This window comes from Triticum dicoccoides, chromosome 4A, assembly GCF_002162155.2.
Source record: "Triticum dicoccoides isolate Atlit2015 ecotype Zavitan chromosome 4A, WEW_v2.0, whole genome shotgun sequence".
NCBI classification, from domain to species: Eukaryota; Viridiplantae; Streptophyta; class Magnoliopsida; order Poales; family Poaceae; genus Triticum; species Triticum dicoccoides.
Window position 1 is genome coordinate 412,754,032 of NC_041386.1, and position 8,068 is coordinate 412,762,099.

Consider the following 8,068-nt stretch of genomic DNA (forward strand, 5'->3'; position numbering starts at 1 on the left):
CAAGATGGAGGAGAATAGCTCAGCTAGTGAGCATGTGCTCAGAATGTCTGAGTACTACAATCACTTGAATCAAGTGGGAGTTAATCTTCCAGATAAGATAGTGATTGACAAAGTTCTCTAGTCACTATCACCAAGTTACTAGAACTTCTTGATGAACTATAATATGCAAGGGATAACAGAAACGATTCCCAAGCTCTTCGCGATGCTGATCGGCGAAGGTAGAAATCAAGAAAAAGCATCAAGTGTTGATGGTTGACAAGACCACTAGTTTCAAGTAAAAGGGCATGGTAAATAAAGGGAACTTCAAGAAGGATGGCAAGCAAGTTGCCACTCCCATGAAGAAGCCCAAATCTAGACCTAAGCCTGAAACTGAGTGCTTCTACTGCAAAAGGAATGGTCACTTGAAGCGGAACTACCCCCAAATACTTGGCGGATAAGAAGGATGGCAAAGTGAACAAAAGTATATTTGATATACATGTTATTGATGTGTACTTTACTAGTGTTCATAGTAACCCCAGGGTATTTGATACCAGTTCAGTTGCTAAGATTAGTAACTCGAAACAGAAGTTGCAAAATGAACAGAGACTAGTTAAGGGCAAGGTGACAATGTGTGTTGGAAATGATTCCAAGGTTGATAAGATCACCATCGCACACTCCTTTTACCTTCGGGATTAGTGTTGAACCTAAACTAAATGTTATTTCGTGTTTGCGTTGAGCATGAATATGATTGGATCATGTTTATTGCAATACGGTTATTCATTCAAGTCAAAGAATAATTGTTGTTCTGTTTACATGAATAAAACCTTCTATGGTCATACACTTAATATAAATGGTTTATTGAATATCGATTGTAGTGATACACATATTCATAATATTGATGCCAAAAGATGCAAAGTTGATAATGATAGTACAACATATTTGTGGCACTGCCGTTTAGGTCATATTTGTGTAAAGCGCATGAATAAACTCCATGCGGATGGACTTTTGGAATCACTTGATTATGAATCATTTGATGCTTGCGAACCATGCCTCATGGGAAAGATGACTAAGACTCTGTTCTCCGGAACAATGAACCGAGCCACTGACTTATTGGAAATAATACATACCGATGTATGCGGTCCGATGAGTGTTGAGGCTCGCGGCAGGTATCATTATTTTCTGACCTTCACAGATGATTTGAGCAGATATGGGTATATCTACTTAATGAATCATATGTCTGAAACATTTGAAAAGTTCAAAGAATTTCAGAGTGAAGTGGAAAATCATCGTAACAAGAAAATAAAGTTTCTACGATCTGATCACGGAGGCAAATATTTGAGTTATGAGTTTGGTCTTCATTTGAAACAATGTGGAATAGTTTCGCAACTCACGCAACCTCGAACACCACAGTATAATGGTGTGTCCGAACATCGTAACTGTACTTTATTAGATATGGTGCGACCTATGATGTTTCTTACGAATTTACCATTATCATTTTCGGGGTTATGCATTAGAGACAGCTGCATTCACATTAAATAGGGCACCATCTAAATCCGTTGAGACGACACCGTATGAACTATGGTTTGGCAAGAAACCAAAGCTGTTGTTTCTTAAAGTTTGGGGTTGAGATGCTTATGTGAAAAAGTTTCAACCTGATAAGCTCGAACCCAAATTGGAGAAGTGTGTCTTCATAGGATACCCAAAAGAAACTGTTGGATACACCTTATGTTGAAGACATAACCACTGAGGGTAAACCGCCCAGGAGGGGCCGGTTCACCTTCAGTTATACTGAAGCCCAAGGAAACCCGGAAGATGGCGCTTTACGGATGAAGCTTAGAGGCCCAGAGCCCACAGGCGGTTTAGGGCCCATGATAGTAAACCGCCATGATTGTATAAACTTGCATTGTAAGATAAGGAAGAAGAGACCGAGGCGGAGACTTGTATGAGCTAGCCTCGGGACTCCGTAGACCGGCCGGGATCCTCCTAAATATATAAAGGGGTGACCCGGCGGCGGTTCAGGGACAGGAAACAACAACTCGAAGCCAGACAAAGCGGATTCGCTCCCTGGTCTTCGAAACCCCAGCAATACCAATCACAACTAGACGTAGGCTTTTACCTTCATCGAAGGGGCCGAACTAGTATAAACTCTCGTGTCCCTTTGTCCGGTTTAACCCCTTCAAGCTAACCCGTACTGATGGCTCCACGAGTAAGTCCTTCCATGAGGACATCTGCTGTGACAATTCCACGACAGTTGGCGCCCACCGTGGGGCTATCGCACGATGGTTTCGAGTTCTTGAAGAGCAATTTCGATGGACTGAAGGGATACGATGTGGGCCGGATGATGAAGAGTCGCCGCGGCAAGCTCTACATCGACAACGCAGGATGGGGTCCCGAGGCTGATTCAATTGAATACGGGTACCGGGTCCCCTTTGGTGGGATTCACATCTTCATCGGCAAGATCAGCGAACCGGCCCCCGAGCCGGACACCTGCACTGACATCATCGAGACGGCTCGGCACGCAAGTTCTTCACCGGCTCAGCCTGAGGCCAGGCATGTTTTCGTGGGTGTCATCCATGGTTCGGGTTACGAGGAGGAACCGATCTCTGATGGAGAAAACGTAGTCCGCAGTGATGACGAGTCTTCCGGAGGAACCGAATCGCTCTACCAGTTGTACGACGGCTGGATTGAGGGAGGATCCGAGGGCAACAGTATTCCGGATTCCCCTGGTCTGCCAAACCGGGCCGCTGTCTTCATGGCCGGCACACGACCGGCACCTCATTCATCTACCGCCGCAGCAGTGCTCTCCGGTTCAACAACGGCCACGCCAGCAGGTGCAGGAAGCTCGGCGCCGCCTTCGGCCCAAGTCTTGTCTGATTTGTTTGATGCTCTAGCGGCACTGATGTCCACGGAGGTAGACGCAGCAGCCAAGGATCAGCACAATGCGGAGATTCTAAAGGTAAAAGATCAGATAGCCCAAGCTAAAGCGGACCTGGCGGCAGAGAACGCCAGGATGGCCACAGAGCGGGCCGAGTTGGAAGCACAGGATTACCGGATTAGACTATATCAGAATGCTTCAGAAGAGGTCATGAGAAGAAGGTACCGATCACGTCTCCCGTCGGCTTATGAGCCGCAAAAGCTTTTCAACACGCCAGGTGCAGGAGCTGGTAATCAACCCGCGCCAAACCGGGCGGGGGCACTGGAAGTAGGAGCGCCGGTTCAGCCACGTGCAACAAACTTGCCTCGCCAGAACAACGTTGTATCATCAACGCCGCCCGGGCATTATTCCAACCCGTTGGATAATATTGTGGCCGCCGCTTCATGCCTGGCGGCTCTCCCAACCGACGGCGAATCACTAGTGGCAGTAGAAGCGCGTCGGGCCAGGGATCTCCTTCAGACAGCACTGAATCAACAGCAAGCGTATTCACACAGCCGTGAGAGGATTCATTCCACTCCCTGTCCAAGCCGGAGTTATAGCAGACACATGGAGGACGAACCGGCCGTATCCAGTAGCGCACGCCATCGAAATTCGCCACGGGGGAACAACCCGGCCGGGGGAGGTGCTAATGCGCAAGATGTTGTGGATCACGGCCGCGCACGATGGGGGGCTGAGTTGACAGCTCGACATGAAGCACGGCATCATACTCCGGTTCACCCCACTGCCTCCGTGGAGCCAGGGGTAATGTTCAGTTCCCTAGGGGTACCATGTTTAACTCCCGCATTGCGTAATGTGCGATTGCCCAAGGATTTCAAGGGACCTCGTAAGGTACCAAATTACACCACCGATTTGCAGCCAGAGGCGTGGGTGGAGAGCTATGAGATGGCAATGGAGATGTTAGATGTGGATGAGGCAGTTTGTGCTAAATATTTCACCATGATGCTGGAAGGAACAGCTCGTACTTGGTTGAAGAGCTTGCCAACCAACTCTATCGACTCATGGGCCGAATTAAAGCGCCAGTTTATCCAGAACTTCAAGGATACGTGCAAGCAGTCGATGTCAATTGTAGATATGGCCGCTTGTGTCCAAGAGGAAGGGGAGTGCACGACCCATTGGGTTAAACGAGTCTCGACGATTTTGCATTCGTCAGATCGTATTAATGCAGATACCGCAGTATTAACGTTGGAGGGCAATTGCCGTTTCAAGCCATTAAAACAGAAGTTGGGAAGGCTCAAACGTCATTGCAACGACATGTCAACACTCATGGCCGCTTTAGTTAAGTATGCCGATTCAGATAATACCAAGGATCCGGATTCAGAGGAGGACAAACCGGAGAAGGGAAAGAGGAACGGCGGTGCAAAAGGGTAGCACCACAACCAAGGGGGCCATGGGAATAACAGTAAGCGTAAAGCGAATAATTCAGATTTGGTGGCTAACACAAATATGCAGCGTCGCAAAGGTAAACCGCCCCAGCGCGGCATGAATCTGGAGCGTTTGTTAAACCAGCCCTGCCCGAAGCATGGAACCAAGGAGGCCCCTGCCACACATCTTTGGAAAGATTGTCACATAATGAGGGAGTTCAAAAATTCTGATTTATACCGGTATGATCAGGATCCACCCGGCGGTTCAGGCCCAGGTTTCCATGGGGGCGGCGGTTCAAGCTTTGGATTTCAGAACAGCCAGGGCCATCAGAACAACCATGGTAATAACCAGCAGAATAACCAAGGGAGTCAGCAACAGACAGGTTACCAGAGTCACCCCAAGCAGTTGAACAGCGGACAGTATCATGTGTTCACTACCATCTTGTGCAAGCGGGATCAGAAACTTCACAAGAGGGCAGTCAATACTGTTGAACCGGCTGTACCACATTATCTACGATGGTCGGAGCAGCCTATTGTGTGGAGCAGGGAGGATCACCCGCCCCGGGTTGACAATCCGGGTCAGCTAGCCTTGGTGGTAGCGCCTCAGGTGGAGGCTATAAGTTTACCAAGGTTCTGATGGATGGAGGGAGCAGTATCAACATCCTGTACTATGAGACTTTCGGTCGCATGGGTTTGACGGATAAGAATCTTAAACCGTCAAACACTATCTTTCATGGTGTGGTACCAGGTAAGTCGGCCTACCTAGTGGGAAAGATTGCTTTGGAAGTTTTGTTTGGAGATGAGTTTGATTCCAGGTCTGAGACTTTGACCTTTGAAGTGGTGAAAATCCAGAGTCCATATCACGCGCTCTTTGGACGGCCGGCTTACGCGAGATTCATGGCGAGGCCCTGTTATGTCTATCTACAGCTCAAGATGCCAGGTTATAAAGGGACGATCACAGTACATGGGAGCCGAAAGATTGCCTTGGATTGCGAGGAAGGTGAAGCAGCCTATGCAGAATCGGTTTGTGCCACAGAGGAGCTGAAATTCTATAAAGACAATGTTGATCCGGCGGATATGACCCCTCTGAAGAAACCTACGACTGAACATGACCCGGCCCTGACGTTCAAACCGGCTAATGAGACTAAGCTTGTTGACTTCGTCCCTGGTGATTCATCCAAGCAGTTTAGTATCAGTTCAAATCTGGATCCGAAATAGGAAAGCGCGCTCATCGAGTTCATCCGTGAGAACCGGGACATCTTTGCATGGAAACCTTCTGACATGCCAGGTGTACCGAGGGAACTCGCTGAGCACACCCTAAATATTGATCCTAAGTTTAAGCCGGTCAAGCAGTAGCTTCGCTGCTTTAACGAAGAAAGACGCAAGGCCATCGGCGAAGAGGTAGCCCGGCTACTGGCGGCTGGGTTTATTGCTGAAGTGTTTCATCCCGAATGGTTGGCTAATCCGGTGCTTGTTCTTAATAAAAATGGCACTTGGCGTATGTGTGTGGACTACACTGATTTGAATAAAGCTTGCCTGGCAGATCCTTTCGCTCTCCCGCGTATTGATCAGATTATTGATGCAACGGCGGGTTGTAAGCGCCTGAGTTTCCTGGATGCTTATTCAGGTTATCATCAGATTAAGATGGCAGTTACGGACCAGGAGAAGACGGCCTTCGTCACTCCCTTTGGAGCCTTCTGCTATGTTTCTATGCCCTTTGGGCTCAAGAGTGCCCAAGCAACCTACCAGCGTCGTGTGCAAAATTGTCTTCACAAGAAGATCGGGCGTAATGTTCATGCCTATGTGGATGACATTGTGGTGAAATCCAGGAAGCAGGAAACCCTGATAAATGATCTCAAGGAGACTTTTGACAATCTTCGGGTTTATAAAATGATGCTCAACCCGGACAAATGTGTTTTTGGTGTTCCGGCAGGCAAACTCTTGGGTTTTCTTGTGTCTAACAGAGGCATTGAGGCAAATCCGGAAAAAAATCAAAGCAATCACATCCTTGGCTAAACCGGCATGTATCAATGATGTTCAGTGGCTGGCGGGCCGGATTGCAGCCCTCAGCCGATTTATCAGCCGTTTGGGAGAGAAGGTGATTCCCCTGTATCAGATGTTGAAGAAAACAGATAAACTCGTCTGGACTGACGCCGCCAATGCGGCATTCGAGGAATTGAAGCGGCAGCTAGCTGAACCGCCAGTCCTCGCTGCTCCAGTTGATAATGAGCCTCTATTGTTGTACGTGGCTGCCAACGCCCGGGCGGTCAGTGTGGCGATTGTGGTTGAACGTAAGGAGGCCGGAAAAGAATATCCGGTTCAATGACCAGTTTATTATATCAGTGAGGTATTGATCGAATCAAAGCAAAGATATCCGCATTGACAGAAGCTAGTGTATGGAGTTTTCATGGCAAGTAGGAAACTCAAGCAATATTTTCAAGGTCATCTTATCACAGTGGTCAATTCTGCTCCCTTGGGCGATATAATCCAGAATAGAGAGGCAACTGGCCGGGTTGCGAAGTGGGCGATTGAGCTTGGTCCCCATGGTTTGAGGTATACACCCCGAACATCTATCAAATCTCAGGCGCTTGTGGACTTCATCAATGATTGGACCGAGTTACAGGCACCAGAAGACAAACCGGATAATACATACTGGACCATTCACTTTGATGGATCCAGGCAGCTGGAAGGCTCGGGGGCTGGAGTTGTCCTCACTTCCCCTCGAGGAGATAAGATTTGTTATGTTCTCCGCTTAATGTTTCCTTGTACTAACAATGCAGCGGAGTACGAGGCCTTGCTCCACGGTCTTCGTGTAGCTAAGGAAATGAACTTAAGCCGGGTTCGATGCTTTGGAGATTCTGATCTGGTGGCTCAGCAAGTTTCTGGTACTTGGGATTCTAAAGACCCGCTCATGGCGGCTTATAGGCGCGAGGTGGATATTGTAGTAGGTCACTTTAAGGGTTATCAAGTGGAGCACATCGACCGGCGCAAGAATGAAGCAGTAGATGCTCTAAGCCGACTAGGATCTCAGTGTAAACCGGTACCACCTAATACCTTTCTAGATATCTTGCATAATCCATCTGTAAAGTTGCCTACAGAAGAGGATTTAGCTGTTCCTGATCCAGAGGCCCAGTTAGTAGCCGTTCTACATGCCACTCCGGATTGGACGGTTCCATATTTGGCGTATCTGAACCGGGGCGAATTACCAGAAGACGAACTTTTCGCCAGGCAGATAGTCCAGCAGTCCAAGTCTATGGTCGTTCACAATGGCGAGTTGCACCGTTCTAGCGTTTCAGGCGTATTCCAACGTTGTGTTTCTCCTGAAGAAGGACAAGAGATTCTACGGGAAATCCATGAAGGGGATTGCGGTCACCATGCCAGCTCAAAGTCCTTGGTTGCTAAGGCTTTCCGACACGGGTTCTACTGGTTGACAACTCATTCTGATGCGGAAGACTTGGTAAAGCGGTGTGACGCTTGTCAGAAATTTTCACGTCGTGCTCATGTTCCTGCTCAGGAGTTACGCATGATTCCCATCACTTGGCCGTTTGCTACTTGGGGGCTTGATATGGTTGGACCCTTTAAGCGTTCTAAGGACAAGAAGACCCACCTGTTGGTGGCGGTTGACAAGTTCACCAAATGGGTTGAAGCGGAGCCCGTCAGTAAATGTGATGCAGCCACGGTGGTTCAATTTCTCAAAAAGATTATTTTCCGTTTCGGCTTTCCACATAGCATCATCACAGATAATGGTACGAACCTTTCTAAAGGTGAGATGGAGGAGTTCTGCCAACGAGAG